Consider the following 25,244-nt stretch of genomic DNA (forward strand, 5'->3'; position numbering starts at 1 on the left):
TATTGAGTTAGATTATTTGATTTTGATTACATTTATTTAAGTTTATTGCAATTACTTATTACTACATACAAAAATGTGCCTTTCCCCACGATAATACGTTCTCTATAAGAAATTTTTCTAAATTTGATATAACCTTCTTAATTTAAATTTATTGGTCCTATTAAGGTGGCAGACACACTATAGCAAACAACAATATTATATATTAAATAATTTATACCTCATTTATTGGCAATTTAATACCGCAAAAAAAAATTTAAAGCTGCGTCCGGTTCCAAGAAACGGGAGTGTCTGCTAGCTTAAGACTCAAGCCAGCAGACACTTTGTGAAAACACGACCTACGACTTCCGAACGACTTGGATAATTGATATTACATTTATTGGCAATTTAGTACCGCAAAAAAAAAAATTAAAGCTGCGTCCGGTTCCGAGAAACGGGAGTGTCTGCTAGCTTAAGACTCAAGCCAGCAGACACTTCGGGAAAACACGACCTACGACTTCCGAACGACTTGGATAATTGATATTACATTTATTGGCAATTTAGTACCGCAAAAAAAATTTAAAGCTGCGTCCGGTTCCGAGAAACGGGATTGTCTGCTAGCTTAAGACTCAAGCCAGCAGACACTTCGTGAAAACACGACCTACGACTGCCGAACGACTTGGATAATTGATATTACATTTATTGGCAATTTAGTACCGCAAAAAAAATTTAAAGCTGCGTCCGGTTCCGAGAAACGGGAGTGTCTGATAGCTTAAGACTCAAGCCAGCACACTTCGTGAAAACACGACCTACGACTTCCGAACGACTTGGGTAATTGATATTACATTTATTGGCAATTTAATACCGCAAAAAAAAATTTTAAGCTGCTTCCGGTTCCGAGAAACGGGAGTGTCTGCTAGCTTAAGACTCAAGCCAGCAGACACTTCGTGAAAACACGACCTACGACTTCCGAACGACTTGGATAATTGATATTACATTTATTGGCAATTTAATACCGCAAAAAAAATTTAAAGCTGCGTCCGGTTCCGAGAAACGGGAGTGTCTGCTAGCTTAAGACTCAAGCCAGCAGTCACTTTGTGAAAACACGACCTACGACTTCCGAACGACTTGGATAATTGATATTACATTTATTGGCAATTTAGTACCGCAAAAAATATTTAAATCTGCGTCCGGTTCCGAGAAACGGGAGTGTCTGCTAGCTTAAGACTCAAGCCAGCAGACACTGCGTGAAAACACGACCTACGACTTCCGAACGACTTGGATAATTGATATTACATTTATTGGCAATTTAGTTTCCCGGAACCGGATGCAGCTTTAAATTTTTTTTGCGGTATTAAATTGCCAATAAATGTAATATCAATTATGCAAGTCGTTCGGAAGTCGTAGGTCGTGTTTTCACGAAGTGTCTGCTGGCTTGAGTCTTAAGCTAGCAGACACTCCCGTTTCCCGGAACCGGATGCAGCTTTAAATTTTTTTTTGCGGTATTAAATTGCCAATAAATGTAATATCAATTATCCAAGTCGTTCGGAAGTCGTAGGTCGTGTTTTCACGAAGTGTCTGCTGGCTTCAGCCTTAAGCTAGCAGACACTCCCGTTTCTCGGAACCGGACGCAGCTTTAAATTTTTTTTGCGGTATTAAATTGCCAATAAATGTAATATCAATTATCCAAGTCGTTCGGAAGTCGTAGGTCGTGTTTTCACGAAGTGTCTGCTGGCTTCAGCCTTAAGCTAGCAGACACTCCCGTTTCTCGGAACCGGACGCAGCTTTAAATTTTTTTTTGCGGTATTAAATTGCCAATAAATGTAATATCAATTATCCAAGTCGTTCGGAAGTCGTAGGTCGTGTTTTCACGCAGTGTCTGCTGGCTTGAGTCTTAAGCTAGCAGACACTCGCGTTTCTCGGAACCGGACGCAGCTTTAAATTTTTTTTGCGGTATTAAATTGCCAATAAATGTAATATCAATTATCCAAGTCGTTCGGAAGTCGTAGGTCGTGTTTTCACGAAGTGTCTGCTGGCTTGAGTCTTAAGCTAGCAGACACTCCCATTTCTCGGAACCGGACGCAGCTTTAAATTTTTTTTTGCGGTATTAAATTGCCAATAAATGTAATATCAATTATGCAAGTCGTTCGGAAGTCGTAGGTCGTGTTTTCACGAAGTGTCTGCTGGCTTCAGCCTTAAGCTAGCAGACACTCCCGTTTCTCGGAACCGGACGCAGCTTTAAATTTTTTTTTGCGGTATTAAATTGCCAATAAATGTAATATCAATTATCCAAGTCGTTCGGAAGTCGTAGGTCGTGTTTTCACGCAGTGTCTGCTGGCTTGAGTCTTAAGCTAGCAGACACTCGCGTTTCTCGGAACCGGACGCAGCTTTAAATTTTTTTTTGCGGTATTAAATTGCCAATAAATGTAATATCAATTATCCAAGTCGTTCGGAAGTCGTAGGTCGTGTTTTCACGAAGTGTCTGCTGGCTTCAGCCTTAAGCTAGCAGACACTCCCGTTTCTCGGAACCGGACGCAGCTTTAAATTTTTTTTTGCGGTATTAAATTGCCAATAAATGTAATATCAATTATGCAAGTCGTTCGGAAGTCGTAGGTCGTGTTTTCACGAAGCGTCTGCTGGCTTGAGTCTTAAGCTAGCAGACACTCCCGTTTCCCGGAACCGGATGCAGCTTTAAATTTTTTTTTGCGGTATTAAATTGCCAATAAATGTAATATCAATTATCCAAGTCGTTCGGAAGTCGTAGGTCGTGTTTTCACGAAGTGTATGCTGGCTTGAGTCTTAAGCTAGTCTGCTAGCTTAACTCCCGTTTCTCGGAACCGGACGCAGCTTTAAATTTTTTTTTGCGGTACTAAATTGCCAATAAATGTAATATCAATTATCCAAGTCGTTCGGAAGTCGTAAGTCGTGTTTTCACGAAGTGTCTGCTGGCTTGAGTCTTAAGCTAGCAGACACTCCCGTTTCTCGGAACCGGACGCAGCTTTAAATTTTTTTTGCGGTACTAAATTGCCAATAAATGTAATATCAATTATCCAAGTCGTTCGGAAGTCGTAGGTCGTGTTTTCACGAAGTGTCTGCTGGCTTTGAGTCTTAAGCTAGCAGACACTCCCGTTTCTCGGAACCGGACGCAGCTTTAAATTTTTTTCTGCGGTATTAAATTGCCAATAAATGTAATATCAATTATCCAAGTCGTTCGGAAGTCGTAGGTCGTGTTTTCACGAAGTGTCTGCTGGCTTCAGCCTTAAGCTAGCAGACACTCCCGTTTCTCGGAACCGGACGCAGCTTCAAATTTTTTTTGCGGTATTAAATTGCCAATAAATGTAATATCAATTATCCAAGTCGTTCGGAAGTCGTAGGTCGTGTTTTCACGAAGTGTCTGCTGGCGTGAGTCTTAAGCTAGCAGACACTCCCGTTTCTCAGAACCGGACGCAGCTTTAAATTTTTTTTTGCGGTATTAAATTGCCAATAAATGTAATATCAATTATGCAAGTCGTTCGGAAGTCGTAGGTCGTGTTTTCACGAAGTGTCTGCTGGCTTGAGTCTTAAGCTAGCAGACACTCCCGTTTCCCGGAACCGGATGCAGCTTTAAATTTTTTTTTGCGGTATTAAATTGCCAATAAATGTAATATCAATTATCCAAGTCGTTCGGAAGTCGTAGGTCGTGTTTTCACGAAGTGTCTGCTGGCTTGAGTCTTAAGCTAGCAGACACTCCCGTTTCTCGGAACCGGACGCAGCTTTAAATATTTTTTTGCGGTACTAAATTGCCAATAAATGTAATATCAATTATCCAAGTCGTTCGGAAGTCGTAGGTCGTGTTTTCACGAAGTGTCTGCTGGCTTCAGCTCTCGGAACCGGACGCAGCTTTAAATTTTTTTTGCGGTATTAAATTGCCAATAAATGTAATATCAATTATCCAAGTCGTTCGGAAGTCGTAGGTCGTGTTTTCACAAAGTGTCTGCTGGCTTGAGTCTTAAGCTAGCAGACACTCCCGTTTCTCGGAACCGGACGCAGCTTTAAATTTTTTTTTGCGGTATTAAATTGCCAATAAATGAGGTATAAATTATTTAATATATAATATTGTTGTTTGCTATAGTGTGTCTGCCACCTTAATAGGACCAAATTTATTAGCTCAATAAAAACTTAAAAAGTGGTGAAATAATAATAAATGTTTACAAATAATATATTTATTTTTATGTAAAAGCGTTAGTTGGTGAATAAAGCTAGAAAAATTAATTATAAATATCCAGTCGTGACTTTATATCTAGCTGATTGATATTGATATTGATGATATATCACACTGTGTGTCCGTCCCTACTCAGTTGAAGTTTTTGTTGTTGCTGTAGCGATAAGGACACTCTCCGAAGGCTTTGGGACAGTGCGTGTTGCTGATTTAACGACAAGTTAAATGTAAACCCGAAGGTTTCGGTGAGTGTTATCGGCGTTGATGGTCCTTTACAGGTTTTAGGTTGTTTTTGTTGTTATTGTAGCAGTGCTTCACCCCATCCAATAGGTGCGACAACACACAAATTGTCATCAATATCCTCTAACGGGAGTCCGAGGAAACTGACAGTTTTAACAGGGGTGTTGTAGGGTTCCTTTTAATATATTGAAAATTTTACTTTAACTTTATATATGTACTTTGTAATTTAATTAGTTTATTCAATAATTTTATTTTCATTTTTTTTTTGCAAGCAGGACATACATTGTGTATGTCGGGGTTGATTCTGTTCTAGATCGAAGTGGAGCTAGAGTGGTGCTCGTCTCCCTAAGGAGATTGTCTCCTCTTCTGCGATTTCAGGGTATTTATCTTTAAGAACGGAGCTCGCTGAACATTTCCTGGCATATAGGTCCGTTGTCTTTTTGTGAATATCACTGAGGAATTGTTTGTGTTTCTTGAACATACAGACGGCTGTGTTCTCAGGTGCGGCATTTCCTCATAATGCTTGTGGAGATGACTTCTAAAGCCCCTGGTAGGAGGAGCCTCTTCAATCAGATGTTTGCTAGGATGTCCAGGTTTCTGGGTATTCAACAGAACTGTTTGTCCAGCATTTCATTTCTCTTCCTAATGGGGAGTACTCTCGCCTCACTGTGTAGGTGGTGTTCTGGGAACATAAGAAGAGAGCTCGTAGCGATTCTGGGAGTAGTGTTTTGGCAGGCCTGTATTTTCTTCCAGTGAGTAACATTAAGGCTTGGCGACCATATGGGGGATGCGTAGCAAACAAGCGGCCGGATAGTTTCTTTGTAAACGGTAATGAGCGTATCTTTATCTTTATCCCAAGTGCTGCATGCAAGAGATTTGTGAATTTTATTACGGCTATGGATTTTGGGTACAATCGCGGATGCATGCTCGCAAAAAGGGCTGTCATTTCAGTGTAATATCTAGGTCAAAGGTTTCTCTGGGTTGAAGCCGTACTAATAAGGTTCAACCAGCTCTTCAGTATTTTGCACAACACGCTAGATAAAATCTTATAGATGACACCGGTGAATCCTACCCTCATTCGACAAATTTTTTGGTGGATTTTCGGAGCGGATAGCTTGTTCTCGACACAGTTAAATGTTTATACAGTACAATTGGTCGATTAATAATAATTGATTTTTTTACTCAACAACTTTTGCTAAAGGGCTAATCGTTTCTTCGAATAGGCGATTATCAAGAGCTGTAGTAAAATCCCTTGTATACGTAAGAGAGATGGTATACCTCCAAGCTTGGAACAAGTTGGATGTTTGTTGGGATATTTTGTTCTAAAATAAAAACAACGATGAAAAGGGAAAATAAATTTTAATTCAAAAGTATTATTCGCACATATTCCCTCCCTGGCGGCGCAGCAAGACCATCGCTGACAACAGAGAGTTAAAGTGGCATTGTTGCGTGGTGACGCGCGTGCAATACTATTTCTCATGTTTATGTTTGTCGCTTTGTGCTGATCCGATTTTGTATACAAATGTATCTACATACATATGTACCTAACCATGGTTCAGCTATATGGTTGGTTCATCTGTACAGCTACAAATTATGTCTGTTCAAATTGTCAAAATCTGTGCATTGGTATTATGCGAATGGAATGAAATGAAAACATAAAACATAGCAGTTTTTGTGTGTGATAAGAAAATGTTGTCAATGTGTTGGTTTCATTTTGAGTTTGCCATCTCCTTTTGACAATCCCATCGACCATGCAATGATAAAAATAAAATCAGCTGATGATATGAGCCAACTATATAATTAAGCCATGTACCTAACTCAGCTGATCGTTGTATAAGTAGGTACGTCATAAAAATCACGTAGACTTTGCCGAGCTGTCTCTTGGAAAATTACCTGTTGGTTATAGTCCACAATGCGAACTCGTATTTGATTAGGACCATTGCGCACCTAAAAATCAGGAGATTGGCTTCGTTGCTACTTAAGTATGCCTATTGTTATTACCAAAACAGTTAGTTAGCTTTTTATATAGCTGCTAATGCTATATCTTAATCTACTTAATCAGTTTACACTCTTCAAACTCTTCCCTGATCATTTGGTATATGTGAAAAAAATGTTTCCACTTTTTTTCTGGTTTCGATAGTTTTTGAGACGCTCTTTCACGTGGAGAAAACTAGAAAGTCAAACCTTGCTTAGAAGTGTACTAAAAATATAGAGAAAGAAGAGCACAAATTAAAGACGATGAAGCCTTTGGTTCCTTCGACGCCACTTTGGTGGCTGGTGAAGCATCCTCAGATTTTTTGATAGCTTTTTGTTCGATGGCAATGGAGCCAAAATATCGGTCAGAAACTGGTTTGTGCTTTGCCTTTTGGGCATGACTGTTCATAATGCAAAAGAAACTGAAGAAATGCATTGTTTATCTTTAACTGCTGAACAATGATGGACCGTCAACAATTATAGCTAAAATTACCGAAAATAAGCAAGTATTCTCAATTTACGAGCAAAGCTCATGGTTTGTATGTTGATTGTTACAGTCGCCGGGTGCAGTTTTGTAAGTTTCTTCTTATATCAATAACTAGATCTAGCAAGGTTTATTTGACGCTATCAACCATAGAATATTAAGCCGTAACCCTGAAATTTACTCTTGTTGTTGTAGCGATAAGGTTGCTCCACGAAGGTTTTGGGGAGTGTTATCGATGTGATGGTCCTTTGCCGGATACAGATCCGGTACGCTCCGGTAACACAGCTCCCGACCATCTCGGGAACGATTTATATGGCCACATTAAACATTCAGGCCATCCCTCCCCCCCCCCCACCCCCAAGTTCCATGAGGAGCTTGGGGTCGCCAGAGCCTCGTCTGTTAGTGAAACAGGATTCGCAGCGGATAGGTGAGGCTTTGGGCAATTGGGTTTGGAGAAGCTATATATTGCGCTGGAAACCTGAAAAGGTTGCGCTACACAACCCCTTGAATCTGGTATTTTAAGCGCCTCTTACGACAGGCATACCTACCGCGGGTATATTCTAACCCCCTAACCCGCTGGGGCGTTAGTTCTTAAGCAGCAATTCAGCTAATCCGCATACTATTCTAAAGTACAATCCTGTAGGAAATGTTTACAGGAAGTGGCTAGAGATTCTTCCTTGCCTATGTCGCCAGTACAATTGACCAAATATACCTCCCGACAATGTTAAATTCAACAGTATGCTCACAACTATTCCATTGTTTGTAGGTTTTATGAAGACATTGTTACCAGTTGTTGTTGTAGCGGTTATTGTTGTTACCACTAATTATCCAATGTCTAGGGACCAGTGGCTTTTCATCATTTATATAGTCCATATGAGCCCATATGTAGACATTAGTACAAAGTCCCCATTGAAACCATACTTCACTCTCTTGATTCGGGTATTTTGATAACTTTTTTTATTATACGCGATTCCAGATTTACGGCTGAGTTCTTTAATTCAGTCTCATCTCAAATTTCTAAATTTGAAAATTTCCATTAGAGACAATTGTTGTGTTTTGAGATGATTTCGGCTTTCAGTAAATGAAAGTCACAAAAAAAAAATCCCACCACATCAACAAAATTCACCAAAAAGACAATTTACACATACATTGAACAAATAATATAACACTGCATTTTGACAACTCAACGTTGTGTGGTGTCCAACGTCCAACAAAAAAAGAAATAAATCCCTGTCAGAATTTCATGGAATTTTTGTATTTCGGAGGTGGGAAATTAGGAATTTTTTTTAGTTTCTGTGGGTAATTTGACGGAGTTTATCTGGCGTCACTGTTGCCGATTCGAATATTTTTGAACCAAGTAGTTACTACATATTGGCGGTCGATTAAAAAAATTGCTATCGCAGAAATTGATTTTATTAAGCTTGCCTTAAGTCCGAAAAAATAAAATTGGTAAAATTTAAAATCTGTAGTCCGCCTCAAGTTCAATACGATATCATACTCGCTTTTTGGGTTTATAAGGAATTTTTATTTATCAACAGCCCAAATATTTTTTTTTCATCTCATCGATATTGGTTGCTTCAAATGTACTGAACAAAATATTAAAAAAAAAACAAGTAAGGATGGGACTGTCTTCGGCTGTGCCGAAGACTTCATACCTTTTATGAATGGGGCTGAACAATAATCTTATCCCGTTCGTAATCTCCAAATAAATGGATTTATAAGATAAGAAATATATAGTGAACAGATGTACATACCTAAACGATTTTTAAGATAAATATAAAATAAAAAATGGCAAAAACCTGAACGATCGGTTGTATGGGATATATATTATATATAGCTCCGTTCGAATTGATTTTTACGGGAAATCTTTTATGATATATTGGAATATATATCACCAAGTTTCACGTTTTTATATTGGAAACTAAGGGAGAAATGGCCAAAAATCTTTCTATCTGAACGATCGGTTGTATGCGGTAGGTATATACTATATACATATAGCTCCGATCAAAGTGATTTTTTCAGGAAAACTTCTAATGTATATTAGAATAAATATCACCAAGTTTAAAGTTTTTATATTGGAAATTAAGGGAGAAATGGCTAAAAATCTTTCTATCTGAACGATCGGTTGTATGGGATATATATTATATATAGCTCCGATAGAAAGGATTTTTTCATGAAATCTATGATATATAAGAATAAATATCACCAAGTTTAACCTTTTTATATTGGAAATTAAGGGAGGAATTGCCAAAAATCTGTCTATCTAAACGATCGGTTGTATGGGATATATACTATATATAGCTCCGACCAAAGTGATGTTTTCAGAAAATCTTCTATGATATATTAAAATATATATCACCGAGTTTCAAGTTTATACTTTCTAAATTAAGGGAGAAATGGCCAAAAATCTTTCTATCTGAACGATCGGTTGTATGGGATATAACTATATATAGCTCCGATCAAAGTGATTTCAGGATATCTTCTATGATATATTAGAATATATATCACCGAGTTTCACGTTTATACTTCTAAATATATCCTTGTGCCAAATTTCGTTGAGATATCTCAAAATTTGAGGGACTAGTTTGCGTTCAAACAGACAGACGGACGGACGGACGGACAGACGGACATGGCTATATCAACTCAGTTCGTCGCCCTGATAAATTCGGTATACTTAATCGTGAGTCTATCTTCTATATTTCTCAATGTTACAAACATCGGACCAAAGTTAATATACCATTTCATGTTCATGAAAGGTATAAAAAGCTAAAACAGGCATTGATCATAATTCTATGGTCAGCGACTGTATCAATTACTAAGTATTAACGATTTCGCTTATCATCATTTGTTTCTTTCTACTTTTTTCGGTAGGTTTTTTTGTTTTTTTTGTTTTTTGCTATCACCAACCAAATTTAATTAATCGTCATTTTTGCAAAGGTAACAAATTATGCAAGAAACCTGCCTTTAATTTAAATTTCTTTTTTTGCTGCATGTTTGCTTCTATATACAACCTACTCATTACCTCTTTGCTCGTTTTTTTTTTTTTATTATTTTATGTTTAATTGTGTTATTTTGTACACGCGTTTCCAACAACAAAAAAGCAACAATCTTTTTATGTAAGTTTCGGCTTTTCGAAGTACGTACATACGTACGTACTCCGCTCCATTGCTGTTCTACAGTTCTTTTGTTATGTATGCCATTTTCACATGGCCATTGCACTCATTCGTGACAAAATGCAGAAATAATTAAAAAACGTGTATTGGAAATATTCAAATAAAACTAAAATATGTATTGTACCTCTAAACGAAGCAACAGCGGGTACAAAGAAAGCAAAAACAAGCGAACCAAGAAGTAACAGACAATTATTTTGAAATGACTCATTTCCGAAGTTATTAAAGTAGCATATTAAGGCCCGGTTTTTCAGTAGTTGGTTAAGCTAAACTTAAACTAAGTTTGCTTAAACTCTAGTCAATTTAAACTACTCCAGTTGAACTACACAGCAGTTTCTCAGTCACAGTTTAAAACCGCCTTTGGGGTAGGCGCTTTTGTACGGCAACATTGGTTTTTTATTATCTAGGTAATGTGTAGATACGACAACAGCTGGATTTTGTTTATCCAAAAAACATGGAAAAGATGTTTCTCCGGTCCTCGAGAAATATATAGTACCTAGTTTTCAACTTGATATCCAACATCATTCTCCAATCACTATTCAACCTTTAAGAAAATTTGTAAAATTTATTTGATCACGAACGTCATTCTCAAATTATTTTCCAACCTTTAAGAGATTTTAAGAAATATACAAAATATGAAATGAAATGTGAGAAATAAGCACCTGGCTAATGTTTTATTTTATTTTCGTGGAAATATTGTAGTATTGAAGTCTTACATTAGAGTGCAATTAGAGAACCACACCTTTTTAAACGGTTTTATTTAGCTTGACTCTGTGTAGCGGCCGGCCGGTCGGCCGACACGAATTTTGTAATTAACATTTAAGTAACTTCGCCATAAGCTACAAGTTTCAAACTTGGAATATAGTTCAGAACCCGATGACAATGCAATAATAAGAAAAAACTCCGATAGGTGGCGCATGGATCGAAATATTTCAAAAAATCGTATTTGTCGCTAGGTAACGCAAGAATCGAGATATCAAAAAAATCATATTTGTGGTCCGATGTGGCTCATATTTGGAATACATAATACATACATTAATAGAAAGCTACCTATGAAAAAAAATCGCCGACAGGTGGCACAAGGATCCTGATATTAAAAAAAAATCGTATTTGTGTTCCGATTTGGCTCATATTTGGAACAAATATTACATACAGTCCGGTAGAAGTGACATCAAAATACTTTGGAGTTCGAGGACTTAGATTGTAACAAATTTTCAGGAGATAATCCTTGTAATAATGAGTCACTAAATTAACTAAATAAAATGAGAAATAATAGGCAATTAAGACTAAAAACTTGAAAATAAAATAATGAAAAAAAAAAATGTTTAATTTAAACGGTTTTATTGAAAACAATACTTACTAATAATAGTACTAAAAGCTACAAAATAACTAGGTAGGTACTAGTCATCACACTCCTCATCAATCCAGGGCGTTCATCAGACAATTAAATAAAAGCGTTGGGCGCGTGAAATGATTAAATGGTGAATAAAGGAATAGCAACAAAAAAGGCAATACTTAGAGACCAAAGGCAAATCGAGAAGTGGGACATTGATATGGATGAGTGGTTAAAGGCATCTGCCTTTACACCAGTATAAAGTATGAATGTTGGAGATTTCGAGTTCAAAACTCAGCTCCCGAGAAGCTAGCTGATGAAGAATTGAAATTCAGAAACATGTCGTAGTAAACTTTGCAATTTTCTCTAATATCAATAACAAAAATGATTAAATGTAACACTGCTTTCAGTTGTATATGAAAATTATTCCCGTACCACGTTACTGAAGCCAAAACCGTTTCGTGTTTGACATCGTATTGATATATTGAACAAATGTCGACTATCGAATCAGCATAAGCCACCCCAGATCATCTATTAGAATTTTCCAAATAAGTCAATCCGTGCGTCACACTTTCTCCTATCCTAGCGTAAGTGTTAAGTAAAAAAAACTTTTTTGATTGAAAACTATGAGCATTCAACACATGGATATTAACGGCCATAATATTTACTAAAAGTTACCATTGAACAATACGTCAATATATTCATTATCCCCATTTGTAGAAAAATTCTTTTAATAAAAAGAATTGCCTTTTGTGGTTTCTCTGTTATTCATCAAATAATAAAAAACACACCGCAGCTGTTTTACTAGAGAAAATTGTTGTATCCAAAAATTTTTTAGAGCTATTACTATTTTCAACTGCATGACAAATTTTAGCGACAAAGAGCACAAATTTAACTAGTTTTTTTATTGTTTTAACGTTAACTACACTTTCTTCACATTAAACTCATTTTAGTTTATTACTAAGAACAAAAAACATTGTTATGGCAGAGCCAGAGCTGCACTTGCCTGGCATTTTCCTTTACTTTTTTTCGTGATATGCCACATTGTCTTTTATATGTTTCACTCTTCAAGTCACACATATCCCTTCCCTAATTTTCGGCAGTGTTTCCCTTGAGCAATTCAATAACCTTAACAACCATTAATTACTTATCGAAACTAGTTAATTCTGGTCTACGTATCGTCTGTTTAGGCTATTAGCTCCTTTAATGCGTTTGCATACATTAACAACGCTGCAAGTAAGAGAAGAACGACACTTTCAACGTTATACCACACATTTGCTATAACCTGTAGTCGAAAAATGTTGTAAGCCCCATCAGCAACGATGTTGCACTCAGGTGATTCAAGGGGTTTTTGTAGCATCACCCTCTCAATCTATTCGCGCAATCTATTACTTCTACAACCCAATTGTTCTCTTCATTTACCCGAGAGAAATCCTGTTTATTCAGCAGGCGAGGCTCTGGCAAAGGAGACACGAGTCGCCCTGCGCCAACTTCGCTCTGGATACTGTAGCAGGTTAAACTCTTACCAAAATCAACCGCGACATACGTAATATATGTATGTCGTATAAATCGTTTTTCCCAAATCTATTATCAGCATTCTAAATCCAGTTTTTATTAAAAAAAATATATCGATACATATTTTAATTTACCGAAATGTTTGTTGTATACTCGTACAAAGAAATAACAAAAAACCCAGTGGCATGACTTTATCGCAAGTGGCATAGGTCCATGTCTTTTACATTGCAGTAACATAACCCCAAGTTTTTAACTTGAAGGTGACATAATCCTGAGTATTAACAATAGGGCAAAGCCTATTTGGACTATTTCATGCACCAAAAAATCGCATGCAATTTTTTTTATGAAAACTTTTTTTCCCTTCATGAAAACTTTTTATTTGTCGCTTACAACGTTTTTCGCGCCACCCATATACACATGTTTCGTCACTTTGCCCCTCTGTCACCACTTGTCTTACCCGTTTTTTATCAATGCACAAAAAAATTATTTATATACAAATTAATGGTGATTTCATGCTACCCGAATCACCCGCTGCCAGAAGCAGCTGATCTTATTCTTTGATTTTTTGTTTTCGCTTAAAATATTTCTTCGATTTAGTTGCCGTGAAGAAAGCCAATTTGTACAGAGAGCAATTATTGCTCATTGCTCTTCACTTGCCAACACGACAATGTTCCACACACACGCACCCACTTACATTCATACCAACTGCGATTGCAGCTCCCAGCCACGATATCAGCAGTTTGGCGCATCGTCCTCACTACCACCTTCACCTTGCCTCTGCTACTTGCCACATACCTCCTAAGAATAGTTGCTACGCTAAGTAAGCTGAAAAACTCTCATACACCATATCGTAATGACCACCCAATTACACCCCACCTTAACCCACTTCATTCTGTTTTGTTGTTGCTTGACTATGTGCTTTCATTCTCCTTTTGTATGTATTTGTCATGCAGCAACAGCAACAGGAAATTGTTAACTTTTTTTTTTGTTTTCTATCGATTTTCTCTCTTTTATTGCTCGTATAAACCGAACATTCTGATTTTTGATTGCCTTTGTTGTTGCTGCTTCTGCCATTCGCCTCTCGATATCTTTTACTTTAACGATTTCTTATTATTTCTGTAGTTTGTGCTTTGTTTCATTTATTGATGGTAACTTTTTGGTTCTGCTAATGTACCGCGATTGTTTGTAGTTAATACTATTTCTTTTTCTCCTTGTTTTTATTATTAATGGATCGCGTTTGGTAGAATGCACATTTGTTTAACTGGAAGCCAAAGTGCAAATATTATTAATAATCTCATGTATTCTCGAACATACAGGTTTATTTACCAGGAAGGTCTTGTCAGTAGCTCCTTTTGGCTCTCATCTATTTGCGTCATTGTGACTCGAATTGGCTCCCTTAGGTACTATGAATGTCGTTGGCCAATTGTAATCAAGTGACCACTTCGTGAGAAAATTTCGTATAGACCAGTCGGCACGCCATAGCTCAACTGAGCCAGACTTCCTTCACACATATTCTTACAACAACAACAACATATTCTTACTCTCCATCATCAGTCGTTAGTGAGACAGCAACGAATAAACACTGCGCACGGCTGTCGCAAAAATGTTAAGAAAGAAATATTCCATATGTAGCTCATCTTCCAAACATGTTTAGGTTTGGGTTTTTTGGGTATGTAATATTAAATAACTATTCACTACAATATCAGTTTTTTAAATTATTTTAACAAAAGTCTTAACAATTTCATTCAGGACTCCTTTTTTTTTGTGAGCCAAAAAAAATTTATACTTCAGCACTGCAAAAACCACTATAGACTGTAATAGTAAAACAATTGACTTGAATGTATCTTTATGTTTTCATTTTTTAAGTCAGCTCAATATTCTTTAAACATTTTGTATTTCCCCGATTGCGGCAAATGTATTATATTCGGAAATATGATTTTTTAAGCCTCTATTTTTGCGATATTTGAGGGACTTGAGAATATTTCAAACTATTTCTGAATCAAAAATGAAATTTTACAAAATTTTTGCTATAAATGCATCCTCTGCATGTTATAATTTTAACTATAATTTCCTACTGGGGTTCTCATGCTCTCGCGCTCACTAATACATTCACATATTATTTTTTTCCGACCACTGGTATAGACACAGACTACACACCTGCTACCTGCCCTCCTAAAAAACAACATGCAACTAAACTCAAACGCGACAGCATTAAAAAGGCAACTGAAGATGGCTCAATGTTGCAACCGTTTTGATTATAAACCAATACTGTTAAGAGATCACTAACAATCTTTCCATATTGAAATCTGGAAAACACGGGTTTTTAGTCGATTAGGCTCAGTTGCAGCCTGAATCAAAGCTTGCCTTATGTTCAATTATTCTGAATACCGCAAAAATCTCGGTAAAAAGTTTGTGAACTATTTCTCATGAAGACTTCCAAGCTTTGGCTGAGGAAAATTTCAGTCAAAGGAGTACACCAAAGACATCTTATTTACGGAGCTTCATATGCAAAAGTTATACTACGAATATTTATTAACAGCCTCATTACCTTTGACGTTATTGTGTCCAAGACGATGGTCGTTCGTGTGTTTGTAGCACCGACAGGCAAAACGATGACAGCCGATTCTTACGTTATCTCGGCATTATCTATCACGAGGAGATCCGGTGTACCCCTGCAGGTTCGGGGGCTTAGCATATACCCGTGGCAGGTATGCATGGTAGGGCTATAACCTTAATGATACTTGTTACCGGAACGTACCGGATCTACATCCGGCAAAGGACAACATCAACATCGATAACACTCCCATTGCGATAATTGTCCTTATCGCTACAACAACAACAACAACAACAACAGCTGCTGTACAAGCGAAAACAAAGTGACAGACACAAAGGACGAATAACGTAAAGCTAAACGATACACGAAAACGTAAAGACCCGAACACATAAGAATAATCTTCGATGCTGCAATTGACTGCGTGTGTTTGTATGGGGATCGTCATACAGGTTATACTTATGTATGTGTTCGGGCCTTTAGCTGTAGAGTACCATTAGCAAAATCTTCAACGCAGGTATCGTTAGTTAAGCGTCTCGTTCGTCAAACAGAATGAGGCAATGCATCGAAAGCAAATACATAAATATGTATCCTTCACATTTTTAGTTAGTTTCGCATTCTCGATTAAATGAGAAAAATTCGACCTGTCAATAGCGATTGCATTAATGAAATCAAATACCTGGAAACTAAAACAAAAACCATGAACAATAATAATAATTTTTGCGAGCTGCAAATTAAAATATGCGAAAAAGGCAAACAAAATTAGCAATACAAATAAGATGCATGTGAATTTATAAGTGATAGTACAGTAGGGGGAAAAACATACTAAATTGGCGTCTAACAATTTTGCGACTTTACTGATATTTAAAATTACTGCTCTCTACATTAAAACCATAACTATATGTAAAAGCTCTCTCAACCGTTCAGCATTGCTGTGTTCATCGAGATTTCGCTGAGGTTTGAATCTTCCGAATGTTTCAAGAGTACGAATTTCAATTGGAAAAAAAAAAAAATAAGTAATGACGGGACGGATTCCGCCTGTGCCGAAGACTTCATACCTTTCATGAATGGGGTTCAACAATAATCTTATCCCGTTCGTAATCTCCAAATAATCGGATGTATAAGATAGGAAATATATAGTGAACAGATGTATATACCTAAACGATTTTTAAAATAAATATAAAATAAAAAATGGCAAAAACCCCCTTATCTGAACGATCGGTTGTATGGGATATATATTATATATAGTTCCGATCGAAATGATTTTTTCATGAAATCTTCTATGGATTATTAGAATAAATATCACCAAGTTTAACGTTTTTATATTGGAAATTAAGGGAGAAATTGCCAAAAATCTTTCTATCTGAACGATCGGTTGTATGGGATATATACTATATATAGCTCCGATCAAAGTGATTTTTTCATGATATCTTCTATGATATATTAGAATATATATTACCGAGTTTCACGTTTATACTTTCTAAATTGCGGCAGGAATGACCAAAATCGTCTTATCTGAGCGATCGGTTGTATGGGAGATATATGTTATAGTGGTCCGATCCTACCGGATCCGGCAAATGTCTAATATAGTACAAAAATACATCCTTGTGCCAAATTCCAATGATATATCTCAAAATTTGAGGGACTAGTTTGCGTTCAAAGAGACAGACGGACGAACAGACGGACATGTCTATATCAACTCAGTTCGTCGCCCTGATCCATTCGGTATACTTAATGGTGAGTCTATCTTCTATATTTCTCAACGTTACAAACATCGGACCAAAGTTAATATACCATTTCATGTTCATGAAAGGTATAATTAGGCGAGTTAAGTCAAAGAGTGCTGCGCTTAAGGCGCTCTCACATAAGCAAATTTTTCATATACATAGATTCGTTTGACGCAATCTTATGCGTGATGAGTAGATTGAACTTATTTTAATGGAGTACGGAAGATCGAGCGAAACTGGCCCCATCTGACATGAAAAAGTAGTCAACTTTCTACTCTTGTTGCAAGCAAAGCATAAGAAGAAGAACTCGACATTTGCTTTGGCTAAAAGTGTTTTCACACTTTGCAAGTGAAACTATTTTCCCATTTCTTGGTACTTTTTCACAGTTAAAAATTGCAAATAAACAAATGAATACGACACAATAGCAAGTTTTTTTCTTGTATAGTGAGAATGTTTATAACAGTGCTTCTCGAAATTTTGTATGTCAATGGGCATGCCGAAATAAACTTCAATTGTCAAGTCTGATGTTCCTTTATATTAACAAACACAACACCTTGCGTGATTTTGCGATGTTGCATCTACATGAAAAACTTCATTGTGGCTCGGCCATTGCTTTCCGCGTGATTCTATCGAAGTCATTTTCTTGGTCCTTGGGAGTGAAATGGAGCCAAAGCGATGTTGTTATGGGTCCTACCGAGCCATTACATGCATTTTATACCATATATCTTCATCTGGTTCGACTAACACATAAGTGGCGACATCGCTTATGCTGTAGCTCGCACTATAACAATTTCCAAGTGCAAATTCCTCGATTTTTCTCTCCAACACTGTACACATACATATTTGCATATTCTTATCTGTTTCACTGATTCGCCGGTTAGTTATGTAACGGCAAAACCACAATAAAAATAGAAATTACATTTTCGCATCAAATAGCATATTTTTAGCGAAGCGTGCAAATATAACTTTATTAACTCAGCTATGCAACTATCTACATATATTTGTTAAGGTATTACTGATGAACATTGAGTATCAATCACGGCAAATCTTGACGGCAAATCTTGCCGGCAAATCGTATATTATGAATAGGACAAAACAAATACAAAAATTAAATAAATATGTATATTAGCTAAATAGATTGAAAATACGCCATTAAAGGCAAAGGCAGCAGCAGTGAAAAAATAAAAAGCTTAAGTGCACATGCACACACACACACATACAGCTACTCAAACCCAAAATCGAACATGAAAACGCGCAAAATTTTAACTAAGATGTCGCGTCTAATAACATAGAGAACTGTGTTTGGGTCATTCCATAACTAAAAGACGTACCGAAGAAGTTGTGAATGATGAAGCTTAAAGCTCTCGGTTAACCGTTTAAAGGGCCAATCAATGGTGACTTATCCATAACCATATAAAACAGCTGATCGAACCAACCTTATGGAAATCAATGTAATCGATTAATGGTGCCATACCATAGCCAACCAATTGGTTTTTGATTCTTCGCCATATCCATAACCTAAAAATATTTGAGTTGGTGAATTTTTTAACTTTTTGTATATTTTATTTATTGTTTTGGATACGTTTTGACTAAGAGACTTATTGTTTGTGGAATATGTTTGTAATTTTTTGCGTTTTCCTCATTTTTATGAAAATGTCAGATATTTAAGGTTATGGCACCATTAATCGATCACAACGGAGGTGGTTATGGTTATGGGTATGATTACGACTATGGCGTTAGCGCTTCCCAAGGCAGTCGGTTCTATGGTACCGGAGCGACTCGGGATTTTTCCCGACCACGGACTGTCATTTCAGTGTAACCCCATTTAATTTGTTGCGTCCCTCCCACAAATTGTCATCCTCCCAGGACTCCAGTTAGAGGATATTGATGACAATTTGTGATCGGTCGCATCTATTAGGTGGGGCGAAGCACTGCTACAACAACAACAACAACTATGGCGTTAGGATGAAGGAAGTTTAATTGGCCCTTAACGTTCTCGAAAGCAACTCCAAGTACAAGACAAAAATTAAAAAAATAAAACTGCTTGAAAGTTGAATATTAAATTATTTTAGTTTTAGCTTAGACAAACACATTTACACTTTTCATAATTTATTTATTTTTACCAAACAAATTTTAAATTGAAAATTGTTTTAAAATTACACTTTTTAAAATTTGTTTGATTAAGTCTAAGTCTATTTGGAAAAATATTGTTGAGGGTTATAAAATATTGTTTGAAACCAATTTTCAAGAAATCAATAGTAGATAAGTTCAATTTTAAAATCTTAAAATCGAAAAAAGAAAATATATTCTAACCTTCTGTTTTAGTTGAACAATATCTGCAACTAATTCGAAAATTAAACGCAATTTTTGGAAAGTGTTTTGTGTCAAAACTGAAATTTTTTGAATTATTATATTATTACATTTTTCAACTTAAAGCTTTTTCATTATTTTTTTAAATTCTAAACTATGTGTATATTTGAAGCAAAAAAATTCCACACTAATTCTATGTCGTTTAATAGTTAAGATATCGGTTTCAGATAAAACAAATTTTTGATATATGTGACCGGCCTATAAAAAGGTGGCTTATGACTCAAAAAAGAAATTACGAGAAACAGCTGTTAAAGATAAATAATGCATTTCTTCAGTTTCTTAGTAGTTTTCTTTTTTTTTTTTTGAGTCATAAGCCACCTTTTCATAGGCCGGGTCACATATGTTTTCTTGAAATAAATTTTAGATTTTTCATGTCAAAGCATCGTATACTCTATGCATATGATATTAGCTCTCCAAAATCATAACTAATGGTGATAATCCCATTAGTTGATTTGTTATGGAATGGTCCATTAGTATTTAAGAAGCGCCTTGACTGATTATTAATTTATTCTTTCTTACGTTTCTTTGCAGGAATAATTCCAACTGAAACTGCATTCTCACTATTGTGGAGAATAGAGCCCACGTGTAGTGGAATAATTCGCTGAAAGATAATAACAGAAAAATAAAAACAACAAAACGCGATAAAATAGAATTTAAACAAATTTAAATTTATTGAATTTTTTCTCTACAAATATAAAAAAACAAAAAACAAAAATAAAAAATGTCAAAACGAGTCGGCAAAAATATTTTAATTTTGTTCAAAAGCAAAAAATTGTTATGATTTTTTGAATTTTTGCATAAAAAAAAATACGAACGATTCGTTTTTGTTGTACGACATTAAGCTTGAAGGCTTGAACTTATTTCGTTGTACTAGTGTGCAATGTGAAGAAGGTGAAGAGTGAAGTGTGCGTAAATTCAGTTAGGAGGGGGGTGCCTCATGGCCCTAGAGCCCCGCCAAATATACACATATAACGAACGACACAAATAAAATTTCAAAATAAAAACAAAAAAGCGATAATAATAAAAAATTTGAGGAAAATAAATATAAGAAAAAAATAAAATAAAAAATTGTTATATAGAAAAAAAAAAAATTTTTGAAAAAAAAAATATTAAAAATTTTCAAAAATATTTCGACGTATGCTAATTTGTATTAAAATAAAATTTGTTGTGACAAATGGCAAGAATAGCATGATCAAAGTTTATTAGCGTAAAAAGATCTTTTGTAAGATCTACATACATAAGATCAGCAAACCGCTTGTTGCAGGCGATGACGCAAATAGGCAAAGCCGTTAGAGAGTGAGTGCAAGAAAAAGAAAGAAATATAGTCTCAAGAGAGTGAATGTGTGTCATTATCTAATATAAATAAAGGTTAATTTGAAGGTAGCCAGCCGAGACAACGCGCAAGAATAACAGCAACTGCATACGCGCTTAGAAAACAATTTAACTGCAATAAAAAACCACAACATACTCTGTGCAACGTAAAAGTAAACCTACAATTCCACTTCTAAATTGACCCAAAAAAAATTAATTTGAATTATTCGTACTGCAATTCTTCTTATGCGCGTGTTCATCTCTTATTTTTTTTATCTACGTTTTACTTATTTGACATTAGACGGGACGTCAATTGATTCATTTATGCTTACATTCACTCGTTTTGTTATGTGAATTTAACCACAAAATTGTGTCGCCAAATAAAAAACAACAAACACACTATATTACCTGTATAAGCCATTCGTTTCATATGTTGAGCGGGAATGTCTTATGGTGGTGGACAATATGTATCGCAGTCGTCGTTTAGATAACGCCGATGTTATCGCTGAGCTGATGTGGACAATGACAATACCAAAAGAAAATTATAGCCGTCAGGCAGTAAACCCAATAAGCTAAAAAAAAATAAATAAATAACAACTATATCAAAAAAGCTTAAAACAAATCACACTCTCAACAACTACAACGCCAACTCAACACTATCAGCAACATAACACATCAGTAGAAACAACTAAAACAACAACAATAACCTAGAACAACTAGGACTACTATAACCATTGTCTATGTCATAGTCGTGGTCACAAAAAAGTTTATGTCCAACCTCAACGCTAACCGTGACACTACTTAATCATAAGCACGTTAAATTACCGTTTAACGTGAACGGCAAGAAAAAGCAGCCCAAAAACCCAAGAGAACAAAGTCATTCAAAGGTGTCACGGTCTTTATCGACAACGTTTATCGTGCTCTACATCGTCGCGTTCGTCATTAATATCGTCGCCTAAGTCGTCGTGCGCGTCGCGTTTACGTGACTATTTCGTCTTATTGTTCTGCAAATTCGTTTGTCGTCGCAAGTCAGTCGTATAGCTTGTGTCGCTTTTCTCCAGCTGAGTATGTGTACTAAGCTTTATGTTTATTTATATGTATGTTATTTGCTAACACATAAAAAATAAAAATTATTTCAAGTTGCGTTTCATAGTCATAGGTAGAGGTAGGTTATTAACTAAATTACTTTGAGGTGCGAGGAGATAGAAGTAAGGAAGGGCGCCTTTGAGATACTTCGTTGAAATTTCAAGAAATTTAAATATTGCTTTAAAGACAGATTCCTATTTCGAAGCTTTAGTGTCGTCGATACTTTTGCTTCTTCGATAAGAATTGAATCTCCATTCATAGTCATAGGTAGAGGGTTATTAACTAAATAACTTTGTGGGGCGAGGAGATAGCAGAAAGGAAGAGCACCTTTGGGATACTTCGCTGAAATTTCAGGAAATTTAAATGTTACTTTAAACACAGATTCCTATTTTGAAGCTCTAGTGTCATCGAAACTTTTGCTTTCCCGTTAAGAACTGAATCTCCTTTCGCAATACGCAACCAGTAATTTCAAAAACCAGGTTCTTAAGTATACGAGCCGGGAGATGCGCACGGGATCTTGCGCAACAAATCTAAAGGTATCATATCAAATACCAACAGAAATCAGCTGTTCTATCAATCAAACATCTATAAACTTACATGTGCTTGAGCTGCCATCTGGCGAACGTTAGCAACTGCCGATAATGTAGTGTTAGTTCTAATCAAATATTCACAATAGTGCCATGGTACAAGCAGATTTCTTTGTGTGCTTACAATCGTTTATTTTTAACAAATTTTTTTAATAAAATGTAGCTGAACAAAAGCACTATGGCTAATAATGCCCAAAGCTCGCTAATAACACGAATCCCCATCTTTACAACCTAAACTTTATTTATAGATTTGGATTCCAAATAAGAGCGAAAAAGGGACCTGTACATAAAAACAGCAATTAGAAATAATATATAAGATGGCGTAGCATGAACTATGGAAGAAATTATTAAATCCGAACTTTTATTTTTTAGGGATAGAATAAAAGTTTGGCCCTATAACTATGGAACGGCTCATCTAAATGAACGGAATTTTTTACAACAGAATCTCTCTTGTTTCACCAGAAAGCAGTGTATCAAATTGCAACACAATATCTCATTTCGATCAAACTTTATGACCAAAAACCAGGTGCAAAGTTAATATGGAAAAGTATAACTGTAGTATTACTAGAGTTGCTTATGGTATTTCTATGAACCTTTTTTACTATTATTAACACAAATTTTTAATTGTCCGTACAGGTTTCAAATCAAATATTAAGGAGAATCGATTGTTAAAAAATTCGTTCCATTTGGATGAGCCGTTCCATAGTTAAAGGGCTGGACTTTTATTCGTAAAAAATAAAAGCCCGTATTCAACTTTTATTTTAAGGCTTATAAAATAAAAGTCCGGATTTTACTTTTATAAATACTTTTTTTTTTTTAGGTCTGAAAAATAAAAAGGGTGCATTATTCGTCATGAAAACGTTATGGGGATTTCATAATCCCATAAACTTTCACCTAGGACAATTTTTTGTCCAGGACTTTTTCTAGTAAAAAAAGGCAAATTTTAAAATGGGTCGCTGTTAAAAACTCTTAAATGTAAATGAGCATATCTTGGAATAATGTCAGGTGTCGAGTTATATTCAATGTCATAAGAAATCTTTAGTTATTTACTACTATTTTGTCACTGTCACTTCTCTTCGTTCCCTTAATATATAATAGAAGGCACCCTATATTCCCCAGAGAGAAAGCAGGGTGAACTGTTTGCTTTAGGAGATACCTTCACTTATGGAACCTCTTCGTGCTTATATGATATATTTCTATGAAAGGCAACATATGAATATCATTCATAAACCTATTACCAAATAATAGAAACACATTCAAAATTACTTGCCTCCTGTGCGTAAAAATATAAACGCTTAAACAGATAAGCTGATAGCGTGAATGCCTCAATTTTTTGTTGGCATATTACAAGGCGAATTCAGTACCAGGTGATGCTTTCCCAACAGCTGATTGCTTCTTCTTGATTATTTTCCATACAGCGCCTTGTATGTCAGTTAATCGTAATCAATTAAAATTTTCTTTTGACTTGACAATTTTCCGCACGGCGAATTGGTTGAATTCGCTTTGCCAACACCTTGTATGGATTCGTCTTGATACGAGTACATCAAAGTTTTGGCACAAGGTTGCCAACATTTTTCTTCAGAGTACTAAGGTGTTTTTTATAATAATTTGTTTACCAAACACAACATTTCCAGAAGTTTCTGTCGTTCCCTACCTTTCCTCATTTTTATCTTACTTCGCACCCTGAACCCTCTAACTTCTTCCTCTTTTCTCATTTCCCTCTCCGCCCCTCTGAAATCATAAAATTGTTTTTTTTCGTATATATGTATCTCTGGTCTATCTCTCGGAAATGCAAGAAAAACTAAGAAAAAATACCTACACTGGCGGACAAGATATACTGAAAGTAAGGCCATTCGTATCAACATTGGCGTCATGTTATTTACAATAATCGCTTACGCTGTAGTGAATTCCATTCAAGCCTACATTATATTTGCTTTCAAAATTCCGCAAAAATCTACGGTCAAAAAAAAAAAAAAAACCGAAAAAATTTTCCCTATTGCGACGTTTCTATGGCAATTACAGCTACGCAACGAAACTTTTTAGTACTTGTTCTTAAGGACAATCTTATTATTTTATCCCAACGGACGGTGGACCAAGGAGATTTTTATGTTTATACTATCCTTCAATTCCGCCGAAGTTTCTGGAGCAGTTTTGAATGTATCCATAAGAGCTATGATGTCGATATTCCTATCAACTCCTTCAGTGGCCTTTTCTGGTCGTCCACTTCTATAAGGAGGAGATGAATTCACCGATTAAATATATTTCGTTCAGAATCTCTTTAGGCACATTGTAATATACTTCGCCTAAGATTACCATATTTTGCGTGATTTGTTTTTTGTAGACAATTGAGGGGATGTGTGGAATAATGGTATAAATCGAGTTACACCGTTTTTCCATAATTCAACTAAATAAAAAGAGCACGATTACATACACATACCATATTAATCTTAGAAAATAATAGTGATATTTAACAAATATATTAGCTTCATTTATGGAAAAACGGTATAACTCTCTAATAAAATTTTGCAGTAGTGAAGCATCGAAATGGTATGAAAATATATTCAATGTCGTAGACCAGAAAGAACTGAAAAATAAAAGAATTGAAGTGGTTTCAAAAAGGACTAAGCAGACAGAGAACTCCATTGTTAAAAATAGAAAAAGTTTAAGAATCATACTATCTAAAATCCTACCAAGTAGAATTATTATAAATTTATTTTTACCT

At 35.7% G+C, this 25,244-nt stretch overlaps 1 protein-coding gene across 14 annotated transcripts in view; it reads left to right on the top strand.

Annotated features, from left to right (window-relative positions):
* bun (bunched) overlaps positions 1-25,244 on the top strand; it is a 594,108-nt gene that overhangs the window by 17,167 nt on the left and 551,697 nt on the right. For 12 of the 14 annotated variants that reach the window (XM_067767880.1, XM_067767882.1, XM_067767885.1 and 9 more), the window contains one exon: positions 20,070-21,914. The gene's annotated coding sequence lies outside the window, so the exon portion shown is untranslated. Of the gene's footprint in view, positions 1-20,069; positions 21,947-25,244 lie in introns of all 14 variants that reach the window. The other 2 variants (XM_067767877.1, XM_067767875.1) reach the window with 1 other exon arrangement.

The sequence above is a fragment of the Eurosta solidaginis genome, chromosome 2 (assembly GCF_040869045.1).
Source record: "Eurosta solidaginis isolate ZX-2024a chromosome 2, ASM4086904v1, whole genome shotgun sequence".
Lineage (NCBI taxonomy): Eukaryota > Metazoa > Arthropoda > Insecta > Diptera > Tephritidae > Eurosta > Eurosta solidaginis.